We start from the raw sequence: 14464 nt of genomic DNA on the forward strand, positions 1-14464 counted from the left end.
GCATTTGTTGGGCAATCAGAGTCGGGTTTGTGGGAAGCTGCTGCTTCTTGCCTGAGCTACTCTGCTCAGGACAGTGCAAGATACCCGCATGGAGCGAAATTTTCTTTTACCTAGCATCCCCTCTGCCAGAGAGAGAAGCGTGGTTGCACCTCTGGAAAGGGCCTGAAGGAAAGGGACACGTCTGTCACCGTGCTCACCAAGAGCAAGTATGGGGAAGGTGCATCACGCTGCCACGGCAAAGAGAAGGAGCCGTTGGCTTTGTGTTCGGGAAACGGTCGCGATGAAGGAGAGTTGGCACTGGCAGGAACAGCGGGCCCGTTGTAAGACAAGTGTCACCATCTACCTGTGCTGAGGGTCGGAGGCCTGGCTGCTAAGGTGAGAGAAGAGTATGACTATGGCAGGCAGGTGTGCTCCACACTGAGGAAGGAGTCTGGGCAGAAGGCAGGCCTGTCCTGTGTCTCTGGTCCCAAGGGGACAGCGTCTCCTTGACCACCTGTGCCTAGGGCAGATTTGGGCTTGCCACCAAGCGCCATAGCTTCAACTCGCAGAAACAGCTCCCTGGACGAACGGGCAGTCCGATGCCGTCTTCCTCCAAGATGTGACAACGCTGTTGGTGTCAGGAAGTGTGGCCGTGGTAGCAGGGGGGACAGGCCCAAACAGATCCCCTGCCCAGTGCACGGGACTGTGCAGGGTTCATGTCGACTCTCCTCTCCTGTGGGGAAGGCACTGGCTTAGTCCCCGAATCCACGCGAGCGCTAGTGCAAAAGGCCTAGCCTTGCCTATGATAGGACATGAAGGGAGCATAGAGTGCCATCCTAGATAACGCACGCTGCTGTTGGTTTTTGATTGTGCCTGCTTAGTTCAGTTGGTAAATCAGAGTCAGATCTGTAGGCTGCTGTGGCTGCTTGCCTTAGCCTAGTATTTGTAGGACGGTGGGAGAGCCCCGCATAGAGCGAAAGCCACTTTGCCCGGGCATCCCCTTTGGGAAGTCACAGCTTTCTATGGGAAATCAGAGTCGCTTCTGAGGGATGCTGTTGCTGCTTGCCTGAGGTAGACTTCCCTGCAAATTGTACTAAACCCGCATGGAGCGAAATCATCTATGGCCAGGCCTCCTCTCTGAGAAAGCAGAGCATTCGTTGGGCAATCAGTGTCGGGTTTTTAGGAAGCTGCTGCTTCTTGCCTGAGCTATTCTGCTGAGGACAGTGCAAGATACCTGCATGGAGCGAAATTCCCTTTCACCTAGCATCCCCTCTGCCAGAGAGAGAAGCGTGGTTGCACCTCTGGAAAGGGGCTTAAGGAAAGGACACGTCTGTCACCGTGCTCCCCAAGAGCAAGTCTGGGGAAGGTGCAGCACGCTGCCACGGGCAAAGAGAAGGAGCCGTTGGCTTTGTGTTCGGGAAACGGTCGCGATGCAGGAGAGTTAGCACTGGCAGGAACAGCGGGCCCGTTGTAAGACAAGAGTCACCAGCTACTTGTGAAATCAGAGTCACGTCTGAGGTTTGCTGCTGCTGCTTCCCTGATCTAGTGTCCCCTGCACGTTGTAATAATCCCGCATGGAACGAAATCCTTCTATGCCCAGGCATCCTCTCTGGGAAAGCATAGCATTCGTTGGGCAATCAGAGTCGGGTTTGTGGGAAGCTGCTGCTTCTTGCCTGAGCTACTCTGCTCAGGAGAGTGCAAGATACCCGCATGGAGCGAAATTTTCTTTTACCTAGCATCCCCTCTGCCAGAGAGAGAAGCGTGGTTGCACCTCTGGAAAGGGCCTTAAGGAAAGGGACACGTCTGTCACCGTGCTCCCCAAGAGCAAGTCTGGGGAAGGTGCATCACGCTGCCACGGGCAAAGAGAAGGAGCCGTTGGCTTTGTTTTCGGGAAACGGTCGCGATGCAGGAGAGTTGGCACTGGCAGGAACAGCGGGCCCGTTGTAAGACAAGTGTCACCATCTACCTGTGCTGAGGGTCGGAGGCCTGGCTGCTAAGGTGACAGAAGAGTATGACTATGGCAGGCAGGTGTGCTCCACACTGAGGAAGGAGTCTGGGCAGAAGGCAGGCCTGTCCTGTGTCTCTGGTCCCAAGGGGACAGCGTCTCCTTGACCACCTGTGCCTAGGGCAGACTTGGGCTTGCCACCAAGCGCCATAGCTTCAACTCGCAGAAACAGCTCCCTGGACGAACGGGCAGTCCGATGCCGTCTTCCTCCAAGATGTGACAACGTTGTTGGTGTCAGGAAGTGTGCCGGGGGTAGCAGGGGGGACAGACCCAAACAGATCCCCAGCCCAGTACACGGGCCTGTGCAGGGTTCATGTCGACTCTCCTCTCCTGTGGGGAAGGCACTGGCTTAGTCCCCGAATCCACGCGAGCGCTAGTGCAAAAGGCCTAGCCTTGCCTATGATAGGACATGAAGGGAGCATAGAGTGCCATCCTAGGCAACGCACGCTGCTGTTGGTTTTTGATTGTGCCTGCTTAGTTCAGTTGGTAAATCAGAGTCAGATCTGTAGGCTGCTGTGGCTGCTTGCCTTAGCCTAGTATTCGTAGGACGGTGGGAGAGCCCCGCATAGAGCGAAAGCCACTTTGCCCGGGCATCCCCTTTGGGAAGTCAAAGCTTTCGTTGGGAAATCAGAGTCGCTTCTGAGGGATGCTGTTGCTGCTTGCCTGAGTTAGACTTCCCTGCAAATTGTAATAAACCCGCATGGAGCGAAATCATCTATGGCCTGGCCTCCTCTCTGAGAAAGCAGAGCATTCGTTGGGCAATCAGTGTCGGGTTTTTAGGAAGCTGCTGCTTCTTGCCTGAGCTATTCTGCTGAGGACAGTGCAAGATACCCGCATGGAGCGAAATTCCCTTTCACCTAGCATCCCCTCTGCCAGAGAGAGAAGCGTGCTTGCACCTCTGGAAAGGGGCTTAAGGAAAGGGACACGTCTGTCACCGTGCTCCCCAAGAGCAAGTCTGGGGAAGGTGCAGCACGCTGCCACGGGCAAAGAGAAGGAGCCGTTGGCTTTGTGTTCGGGAAACGGTCGCGATGCAGGAGAGTTGGCACTGGCAGGAACAGCGGGCCCGTTGTAAGACAAGTGTCACCAGCTACTTGTGAAAACAGAGTCGCGTCTGAGGGATGCTGCTGCTGCTTCCCTGATCTAGTCTCCCCTACACGTTGTAATAATCCCGCATGAAATGAAATCCTTCTATGCCCAGGCACCCTCTCTGGGAAAGCATAGCATTCGTTGGGCAATCAGAGTCGGGTTTGTGGGAAGCTGCTGCTTCTTGCCTGAGCTAGTCTGCTCAGGACAGTGCAAGATACCCGCATGGAGCGAAATTTTCTTTTACCTAGCATCCCCTCTGCCAGAGAGAGAAGCGTGGTTGCACCTCTGGAAAGGGCCTTATGGAAAGGGACACGTCTGTCACTGTGCTCCCCAAGAGCAAGTCTGGGGAAGGTGCATCACGCTGCCACGGGCAAAGAGAAGGAGCCGTTGGCTTTGTGTTCGGGAAACGGTCGCGATGAAGGAGAGTTGGCACTGGCAGGAACAGCGGGCCCGTTGTAAGACAAGTGTCACCATCTACCTGTGCTGAGGGTCGGAGGCCTTGCTGCTAAGGTGACAGAAGCGTATGACTATGGCAGGCAGGTGTGCTCCACACTGAGGAAGGAGTCTGGGCAGAAGGCTGGCCGGTCCTGTGTCTCTGGTCCCAAGGGGACAGCGTCTCCTTGACCACCTGTGCCTAGGGCAGACTTGGGCTTGCCACCAAGCTCCATAGCTTCAACTCGCAGAAACAGCTCCCTGGACGAACGGGCAGTCCGATGCTGTCTTCCTCAAGATGTGACAACCTTGTTGGGGTCAGGAAGTGTGCCGGGGTAGGAGGGGGGACAGACCCAAACAGATCCCCAGCCCAGTGCACGGGCAGTGTGCAGGGTTCATGTCGACTCTCCTCTCCTGTGGGGAAGGCACTGGCTTAGTCCCCGATTCCACGCGAGCTCTAGTGCAAAAGGCCTAGCCTTGCCTATGCCAGGACATGAAGTGAGCATAGAGTGCCATCCTAGGCAACGCACACTGCTGTAGGTTTGTGATTGACCCTGCTTAGTTCGGCTTGGCAGGGAGAACGCACGGCGCGAACATGGAGCCCCGGAAAGCAAGGCCCAAGATACACTAGCTCTCCCGCAGCTCTTCTTCTTTGAAGTGTCAGAGCGAATGCCCAAAGCCTTGCTGTGAAGCAGCAGCGAAGGGCAGTTCGCGCCAGCTGAAAACCTCTGCGAACGTATAGCAGTAGCTGGTAAATCAGAGTCGGATCTGTAGGCTGCTGTGGCTGCTTGCCTTAGCCTAGTATTCGTAGGACGGTGGGAGAGCCCCGCATAGAGCGAAAGCCTCTTTGCCCGGGCATCCCCTCTGGGAAGGCACAGCTTTCGTTGGGAAATCAGAGTCACGTCTGAGGGATGCTGCTGCTGCTTCCCTGATCTAGTGTCCCCTGCACGTTGTAATAATCCCGCATGGAACGAAATCCTTCTATGCCCAGGCATCCTCTCTGGGAAAGCATAGCATTTGTTGGGCAATCAGAGTCGGGTTTGTGGGAAGCTGCTGCTCCTTGCCTGAGCTACTCTGCTGAGGACAGTGCAAGATACCCGCATGGAGCGAAATTCCCTTTTACCTAGCATCCCCTCTGCCAGAGAGAGAAGCGTGGTTGCACCTCTGGAAAGGGCCTGAAGGAAAGGGACACGTCTGTCACCGTGCTCACCAAGAGCAAGTATGGGGAAGGTGCATCACGCTGCCACGGGCAAAGAGAAGGAGCCGTTGGCTTTGTGTTCGGGAAACGGTCGCGATGAAGGAGAGTTGGCACTGGCAGGAACAGCGGGCCCGTTGTAAGACAAGTGTCACCATCTACCTGTGCTGAGGGTCGGAGGCCTGGCTGCTAAGGTGACAGAAGAGTATGACTATGGCAGGCAGGTGTGCTCCACACTGAGGAAGGAGTCTGGGCAGAAGGCAGGCCTGTCCTGTGACTCTGGTCCCAAGGGGACAGCGTCTCCTTGACCACCTGTGCCTAGGGCAGATTTGGGCTTGCCACCAAGCACCATAGGTTCAACTCGCAGAAACAGCTCCCTGGACGAACGGGCAGTCCGATGCCGTCTTCCTCCAAGATGTGACAACGTTGTTGGTGTCAGGAAGTGTGCCGGGGTAGCAGGGGGGACAGACCCAAACAGATCCCCAGCCCAGTGCACGGGCCTGTCAGGGTTCATGTCGACTCTCCTCTCCTGTGGGGAAGGCACTGGCTTAGTCCCCGAATCCACGCGAGCGCTAGTGCAAAAGGCCTAGCCTTGCCTATGCCAGGACATGAAGGGAGCATAGAGTGCCATCCTAGGCAACGCACGCTGCTGTTGTTTTTTGATTGTGCCTGCTTAGTTCAGTTGGTAAATCAGAGTCAGATCTGTAGGCTGCTGTGGCTGCTTGCCTTAGCCTAGTATTCGTAGGACGGTGGGAGAGCCCCGCATAGAGCGAAAGCCACTTTGCCCGGGCATCCCCTTTGGGAAGTCACAGCTTTCGTTGGGAAATCAGAGTCGCTTCTGAGGGATGCTGTTGCTGCTTGCCTGAGTTAGACTTCCCTGCAAATTGTAATAAACCCGCATGGAGCGAAATCATCTATGGCCTGGCCTCCTGCTGAGAAAGCAGAGCATTCGTTGGGCAATCAGTGTCGGGTTTTTAGGAAGCTGCTGCTTCTTGCCTGAGCTATTCTGCTGAGGACAGTGCAAGATACCTGCATGGAGCGAAATTCCCTTTCACCTAGCATCCCCTCTGCCAGAGAGAGAAGCGTGGTTGCACCTCTGGAAAGGGGCTTAAGGAAAGGGACACGTCTGTCACCGTGCTCCCCAAGAGCAAGTCTGGGGAAGGTGCAGCACGCTGCCACGGGCAAAGAGAAGGAGCCGTTGGCTTTGTGTTCGGGAAACGGTCGCGATGCAGGAGAGTTAGCACTGGCAGGAACAGCGGGCCCGTTGTAAGACAAGAGTCACCAGCTACTTGTGAAAACAGAGTCACGTCTGAGGTTTGCTGCTGCTGCTTCCCTGATCTAGTGTCCCCTGCACGTTGTAATAATCCGGCATGGAACGAAATCCTTCTATGCCCAGGCATCCTCTCTGTGAAAGCATAGCATTCGTTGGGCAATCAGAGTCGGGTTTGTGGGAAGCTGCTGCTTCTCTCCTGAGCTACTCTGCTCAGGAGAGTGCAAGATACCCGCATGGAGCGAAATTTTCTTTTACCTAGCATCCCCTCTGCCAGAGAGAGAAGCGTGGTTGCACCTCTGGAAAGGGCCTTAAGGAAAGGGACACGTCTGTCACCGTGCTCCCCAAGAGCAAGTCTGGGGAAGGTGCAGCACGCTGCCACGGGCAAAGAGAAGGAGCCGTTGGCTTTGTGTTCGGGAAACGGTCACGATGCAGGAGAGTTGGCACTGGCAGGAACAGCGGGCCAGTTGTAAGACAAGTGTCACCAGCTACTTGTGAAAACAGAGTCGCGTCTGAGGGATGCTGCTGCTGCTTCCCTGATCTAGTCTCCCCTGCACGTTGTCATAATCCCGCAAGGAACGAAATCCTTCTATGCCCAGGCATCCTCTCTGTGAAAGCATAGCATTCGTTGGGCAATCAGAGTCGGGTTTGTGGGAAGCTGCTGCTTCTTGCCTGAGCTAGTCTGCTCAGGACAGTGCAAGATACCCGCATGGAGCGATATTATCTTTTACCTAGCATCCCCTGTGCCAGAGAGAGAAGCGTGGTTGCACCTCTGGAAAGGGCCTTATGGAAAGGGACACGTCTGTCACTGTGCTCCCCAAGAGCAAATCTGGGGAAGGTGCATCACGCTGCCACGGGCAAAGAGTAGGAGCCGTTGGCTTTGTTTTCGGGAAACGGTCGCGATGCAGGAGAGTTGGCACTGGCAGGAACAGCGGGCCCGTTGTAAGACAAGTGTCACCATCTACCTGTGCTGAGGGTCGGAGGCCTGGCTGCTAAGGTGACAGAAGAGTATGACTATGGCAGGCAGGTGTGCTCCACACTGAGGAAGGAGTCTGGGCAGAAGGCAGGCCTGTCCTGTGTCTCTGGTCCCAAGGGGACAGCGTCTCCTTGACCACCTGTGCCTAGGGCAGACTTGGGCTTGCCACCAAGCGCCATAGCTTCAACTCGCAGAAACAGCTCCCTGGACGAACGGGCAGTCCGATGCCGTCTTCCTCCAAGATGTGAAAACGTTGTTGGTGTCAGGAAGTGTGCCGGGGTAGCAGGGGGGACAGACCCAAACAGATCCCCAGCCCAGTACACGGGCCTGTGCAGGGTTCATGTCGACTCTCCTCTCCTGTGGGGAAGGCACTGGCTTAGTCCCCGAATCCACGCGAGCGCTAGTGCAAAAGGCCTAGCCTTGCCTATGATAGGACATGAAGGGAGCATAGAGTGCCATCCTAGGCAACGCACGCTGCTGTTGGTTTTTGATTGTGCCTGCTTAGTTCAGTTGGTAAATCAGAGTCAGATCTGTAGGCTGCTGTGGCTGCTTGCCTTAGCCTAGTATTCGTAGGACGGTGGGAGAGCCCCGCATAGAGCGAAAGCCACTTTGCCCGGGCATCCCCTTTGGGAAGTCACAGCTTTCGTTGGGAAATCAGAGTCGCTTCTGAGGGATGCTGTTGCTGCTTGCCTGAGTTAGACTTCCCTGCAAATTGTAATAAACCCGCATGGAGCGAAATCATCTATGGCCTGGCCTCCTCTCTGAGAAAGCAGAGCATTCGTTGGGCAATCAGTGTCGGGTTTTTAGGAAGCTGCTGCTTCTTGCCTGAGCTATTCTGCTGAGGACAGTGCAAGATACCCGCATGGAGCGAAATTCCCTTTCACCTAGCATCCCCTCTGCCAGAGAGAGAAGCGTGCTTGCACCTCTGGAAAGGGGCTTAAGGAAAGGGACACGTCTGTCACCGTGCTCCCCAAGAGCAAGTCTGGGGAAGGTGCAGCACGCTGCCACGGGCAAAGAGAAGGAGCCGTTGGCTTTGTGTTCGGGAAACGGTCGCGATGCAGGAGAGTTGGCACTGGCAGGAACAGCGGGCCCGTTGTAAGACAAGTGTCACCAGCTACTTGTGAAAACAGAGTCGCGTCTGAGGGATGCTGCTGCTGCTTCCCTGATCTAGTCTCCCCTACACGTTGTAATAATCCCGCATGAAATGAAATCCTTCTATGCCCAGGCACCCTCTCTGGGAAAGCATAGCATTCGTTGGGCAATCAGAGTCGGGTTTGTGGGAAGCTGCTGCTTCTTGCCTGAGCTAGTCTGCTCAGGACAGTGCAAGATACCCGCATGGAGCGAAATTTTCTTTTACCTAGCATCCCCTCTGCCAGAGAGAGAAGCGTGGTTGCACCTCTGGAAAGGGCCTTATGGAAAGGGACACGTCTGTCACTGTGCTCCCCAAGAGCAAGTCTGGGGAAGGTGCATCACGCTGCCACGGGCAAAGAGAAGGAGCCGTTGGCTTTGTGTTCGGGAAACGGTCGCGATGAAGGAGAGTTGGCACTGGCAGGAACAGCGGGCCCGTTGTAAGACAAGTGTCACCATCTACCTGTGCTGAGGGTCGGAGGCCTTGCTGCTAAGGTGACAGAAGCGTATGACTATGGCAGGCAGGTGTGCTCCACACTGAGGAAGGAGTCTGGGCAGAAGGCAGGCCTGTCCTGTGTCTCTGGTCCCAAGGGGACAGCGTCTCCTTGACCACCTGTGCCTAGGGCAGACTTGGGCTTGCCACCAAGCGCCATAGCTTCAACTCGCAGAAACAGCTCCCTGGACGAACGGGCAGTCCGATGCTGTCTTCCTCAAGATGTGACAACGTTGTTGGTGTCAGGAAGTGTGCCGGGGTAGGAGGGGGGACAGACCCAAACAGATCCCGAGCCCAGTGCACGGGCAGTGTGCAGGGTTCATGTCGACTCTCCTCTCCTGTGGCGAAGGCACTGGCTTAGTCCCCGATTCCACGCGAGCGCTAGTGCAAAAGGCCTAGCCTTGCCTATGCCAGGACATGAAGTGAGCATAGAGTGCATTCCTAGGCAACGCACGCTGCTGTTGGTTTTTGATTGTGCCTGCTTAGTTCAGTTGGTAAATCAGAGTCAGATCTGTAGGCTGCTGTGGCTGCTTGCCTTAGCCTAGTGTTCGTAGGACGGTGGGAGAGCCCCGCATAGAGCGAAAGCCACTTTGCCCGGGCATCCCCTTTGGGAAGTCACAACTTTCGTTGGGAAATCAGAGTCGCGTCTGAGGGATGCTGTTGCTGCTTGCCTGAGTTAGACTTCCCTGCAAATTGTAATAAACCCGCATGGAGCGAAATCATCTATGGCCAGGCCTCCTCTCTGAGAAAGCAGAGCTTCGTTGGGCAATCAGTGTCTGGTTTTTAGGAAGCTGCTGCTTCTTGCCTGAGCTATTCTGCTGAGGACAGTGCAAGATACCCGCATGGAGCGAAATTCCCTTTCACCTAGCATCCCCTCTGCCAGAGAGAGAAGCGTGGTTGCACCTCTGGAAAGGGGCTTAAGGAAAGGGACACGTCTGTCACCGTGCTCCCCAAGAGCAAGTCTGGGGAAGGTGCAGCAGGCTGCCACGGGCAAAGAGAAGGAGCCGTTGGCTTTGTGTTCGGGAAACGGTCGCGATGCAGGAGAGTTGGCACTGGCAGGAACAGCGGGCCCGTTGTAAGACAAGTGTCACCATCTACCTGTGCTGAGGGACGGAGGCCTGGCTGCTAAGGGGACAGAAGAGTACGACTAGGGCAGGCACGCGTGCTCCACACTGAGGAAGGAGTCTGTGCAGAAGGCAGGCCGGTCCTGTGTCTCTGGTCCCAAGGGGACAGCGTCTCCTTGACCCCCTCTGCCTAGGGCAGACTTGGGCTTGCCACCAAGCGCCATAGCCGCAACTCGCAGAAACAGCTCCCTGGACGAACGGGCAGTCCGATGCCGTCTTCCTCCAAGATGTGACAACGTTGTTGGTGTCAGGAAGTGTGCCGGGGTAGGAGGGGGGACAGACCCAAACAGATCCCCATCCCCGTGCACGGGCAGTGTGCAGGGTTCATGTCGACTCTCCTCTCCTGTGGGGAAGGCACTGGCTTAGTCCCCGATTCCACGCGAGCTCTAGTGCAAAAGGCCTAGCCTTGCCTATGCCAGGACATGAAGTGAGCATAGAGTGCCATCCTAGGCAACGCACACTGCTGTAGGTTTGTGATTGACCCTGCTTAGTTCGGCTTGGCAGGGAGAACGCACGGCGCGAACATGGAGCCCCGGAAAGCAAGGCCCAAGATACACTAGCTCTCCCGCAGCTCTTCTTCTTTGAAGTGTCAGAGCGAATGCCCAAAGCCTTGCTGTGAAGCAGCAGCGAAGGGCAGTTCGCGCCAGCTGAAAACCTCTGCGAACGTATAGCAGTAGCTGGTAAATCAGAGTCGGATCTGTAGGCTGCTGTGGCTGCTTGCCTTAGCCTAGTATTCGTAGGACGGTGGGAGAGCCCCGCATAGAGCGAAAGCCTCTTTGCCCGGGCATACCCTCTGGGAAGGCACAGCTTTCGTTGGGAAATCAGAGTCACGTCTGAGATGTGCTGCTGCTGCTTCCCTGATCTAGTGTCCCCTGCACGTTGTAATGATCCCGCATGGAACGAAATCCTTCTATGCCTAGGCATCCTCTCTGGGAAAGCATAGCATTTGTTGGGCAATCAGAGTCGGGTTTGTGGGAAGCTGCTGCTCCTTGCCTGAGCTACTCTGCTCAGGACAGTGCAAGATACCCGCATGGAGCGAAATTTTCTTTTACCTAGCATCCCCTCTGCCAGAGAGAGAAGCGTGGCTGCACCTCTGGAAAGGGCCTGAAGGAAAGGGACACGTCTGTCACCGTGCTCCCCAAGAGCAAGTCTGGGGAAGGTGCATCACGCTGCCACGGGCAAAGAGAAGGAGCCGTTGGCTTTGTGTTCGGGAAACGGTCGCGATGAAGGAGAGTTGGCACTGGCAGGAACAGCGGGCCCGTTGTAAGACAAGTGTCACCATCTACCTGTGCTGAGGTTCGGAGGCCTGGCTGCTAAGGTGACAGAAGAGTATGACTATGGCAGGCAGGTGTGCTCCACACTGAGGAAGGAGTCTGGGCAGAAGGCAGGCCTGTCCTGTGTCTCTGGTCCCAAGGGGACAGCGTCTCCTTGACCACCTGTGCCTAGGGCAGACTTGGGCTTGCCACCAAGCGCCATAGCTTCAACTCGCAGAAACAGCTCCCTGGACGAACGGGCAGTCCGATGCCGTCTTCCTCCAAGATGTGACAACGTTGTTGGTGTCAGGAAGTGTGCCGGGGTAGCAGGGGGGACAGGCCCAAACAGATCCCCTGCCCAGTGCACGGGCCTGTGCAGGGTTCATGTCGACTCTCCTCTCCTGTGGGGAAGGCACTGGCTTAGTCCCCGAATCCACGCGAGCGCTAGTGCAAAAGGCCTAGCCTTGCCTATGATAGGACATGAAGGGAGCATAGAGTGCCATCCTAGGCAACGCACGCTGCTGTTGGTTTTTGATTGTGCCTGCTTAGTTCAGTTGGTAAATCAGAGTCAGATCTGTAGGCTGCTGTGGCTGCTTGCCTTAGCCTAGTATTCGTAGGACGGTGGGAGAGCCCCGCATAGAGCGAAAGCCACTTTGCCCGGGCATCCCCTTTGGGAAGTCACAGCTTTCGTTGGGAAATCAGAGTCGCTTCTGAGGGATGCTGTTGCTGCTTGCCTGAGTTAGACTTCCCTGCAAATTGTACTAAACCCGCATGGAGCGAAATCATCTATGGCCTGGCCTCCTCTCTGAGAAAGCAGAGCATTCGTTGGGCAATCAGTGTCGGGTTTTTAGGAAGCTGCTGCTTCTTGCCTGAGCTATTCTGCTGAGGACAGTGCAAGATACCTGCATGGAGCGAAATTCCCTTTCACCTAGCATCCCCTCTGCCAGAGAGAGAAGCGTGGTTGCACCTCTGGAAAGGGGCTTAAGGAAAGGGACACGTCTGTCACCGTGCTCCCCAAGAGCAAGTCTGGGGAAGGTGCAGCACGCTGCCACGGGCAAAGAGAAGGAGCCGTTGGCTTTGTGTTCGGGAAACGGTCGCGATGCAGGAGAGTTAGCACTGGCAGGAACAGCGGGCCCGTTGTAAGACAAGAGTCACCAGCTACTTGTGAAAACAGAGTCACGTCTGAGGTTTGCTGCTGCTGCTTCCCTGATCTAGTGTCCCCTGCACGTTGTAATAATCCCGCATGGAACGAAATCCTTCTATGCCCAGGCATCCTCTCTGTGAAAGCATAGCATTCGTTGGGCAATCAGAGTCGGGTTTGTGGGAAGCTGCTGCTTCTTGCCTGAGCTACTCTGCTCAGGAGAGTGCAAGATACCCGCATGGAGCGAAATTTTCTTTTACCTAGCATCCCCTCTGCCAGAGAGAGAAGCGTGGTTGCACCTCTGGAAAGGGCCTTAAGGAAAGGGACACGTCTGTCACCGTGCTCCCCAAGAGCAAGTCTGGGGAAGGTGCAGCACGCTGCCACGGGCAAAGAGAAGGAGCCGTTGGCTTTGTGTTCGGGAAACGGTCACGATGCAGGAGAGTTGGCACTGGCAGGAACAGCGGGCCAGTTGTAAGACAAGTGTCACCAGCTACTTGTGAAAACAGAGTCGCGTCTGAGGGATGCTGCTGCTGCTTCCCTGATCTAGTCTCCCCTGCACGTTGTCATAATCCCGCATGGAACGAAATCCTTCTATGCCCAGGCATCCTCTCTGTGAAAGCATAGCATTCGTTGGGCAATCAGAGTCGGGTTTGTGGGAAGCTGCTGCTTCTTGCCTGAGCTAGTCTGCTCAGGACAGTGCAAGATACCCGCATGGAGCGAAATTATCTTTTACCTAGCATCCCCTCTGCCAGAGAGAGAAGCGTGGTTGCACCTCTGGAAAGGGCCTTATGGAAAGGGACACGTCTGTCACTGTGCTCCCCAAGAGCAAATCTGGGGAAGGTGCATCACGCTGCCACGGGCAAAGAGAAGGAGCCGTTGGCTTTGTGTTCGGGAAACGGTCGCGATGCAGGAGAGTTGGCACTGGCAGGAACAGCGGGCCCGTTGTAAGACAAGTGTCACCATCTACCTGTGCTGAGGGTCGGAGGCCTGGCTGCTAAGGTGACAGAAGAGTATGACTATGGCAGGCAGGTGTGCTCCACACTGAGGAAGGAGTCTGGGCAGAAGGCAGGCCTGTCCTGTGTCTCTGGTCCCAAGGGGACAGCGTCTCCTTGACCACCTGTGCCTAGGGCAGACTTGGGCTTGCCACCAAGCGCCATAGCTTCAACTCGCAGAAACAGCTCCCTGGACGAACGGGCAGTCCGATGCCGTCTTCCTCCAAGATGTGACAACGTTGTTGGTGTCAGGAAGTGTGCCGGGGTAGCAGGGGGGACAGACCCAAACAGATCCCCAGCCCAGTACACGGGCCTGTGCAGGGTTCATGTCGACTCTCCTCTCCTGTGGGGAAGGCACTGGCTTAGTCCCCGAATCCACGCGAGCGCTAGTGCAAAAGGCCTAGCCTTGCCTATGATAGGACATGAAGGGAGCATAGAGTGCCATCCTAGGCAACGCACGCTGCTGTTGGTTTTTGATTGTGCCTGCTTAGTTCAGTTGGTAAATCAGAGTCAGATCTGTAGGCTGCTGTGGCTGCTTGCCTTAGCCTAGTATTCGTAGGACGGTGGGAGAGCCCCGCATAGAGCGAAAGCCACTTTGCCCGGGCATCCCCTTTGGGAAGTCACAGCTTTCGTTGGGAAATCAGAGTCGCTTCTGAGGGATGCTGTTGCTGCTTGCCTGAGTTAGACTTCCCTGCAAATTGTAATAAACCCGCATGGAGCGAAATCATCTATGGCCTGGCCTCCTCTCTGAGAAAGCAGAGCATTCGTTGGGCAATCAGTGTCGGGTTTTTAGGAAGCTGCTGCTTCTTGCCTGAGCTATTCTGCTGAGGACAGTGAAAGATACCCGCATGGAGCGAAATTCCCTTTCACCTAGCATCCCCTCTGCCAGAGAGAGAAGCGTGCTTGCACCTCTGGAAAGGGGCTTAAGGAAAGGGACACGTCTGTCACCGTGCTCCCCAAGAGCAAGTCTGGGGAAGGTGCAGCACGCTGCCACGGGCAAAGAGAAGGTGCCGTTGGCTTTGTGTTCGGGAAACGGTCGCGATGCAGGAGAGTTGGCACTGGCAGGAACAGCGGGCCCGTTGTAAGACAAGTGTCACCAGCTACTTGTGAAAACAGAGTCGCGTCTGAGGGATGCTGCTGCTGCTTCCCTGATCTAGTCTCCCCTACACGTTGTAATAATCCCGCATGAAATGAAATCCTTCTATGCCCAGGCACCCTCTCTGGGAAAGCTTAGCATTCGTTGGGCAATCAGAGTCGGGTTTGTGGGAAGCTGCTGCTTCTTGCCTGAGCTAGTCTGCTCAGGACAGTGCAAGATACCCACATGGAGCGAAATTTTCTTTTACCTAGCATCCCCTCTGCCAGAGAGAGAAGCGTGGTTGCACCTCTGGAA

Source organism: Neovison vison, chromosome 11 (assembly GCF_020171115.1).
Source record: "Neovison vison isolate M4711 chromosome 11, ASM_NN_V1, whole genome shotgun sequence".
In the NCBI taxonomy this organism is placed as follows: domain Eukaryota; kingdom Metazoa; phylum Chordata; class Mammalia; order Carnivora; family Mustelidae; genus Neogale; species Neogale vison.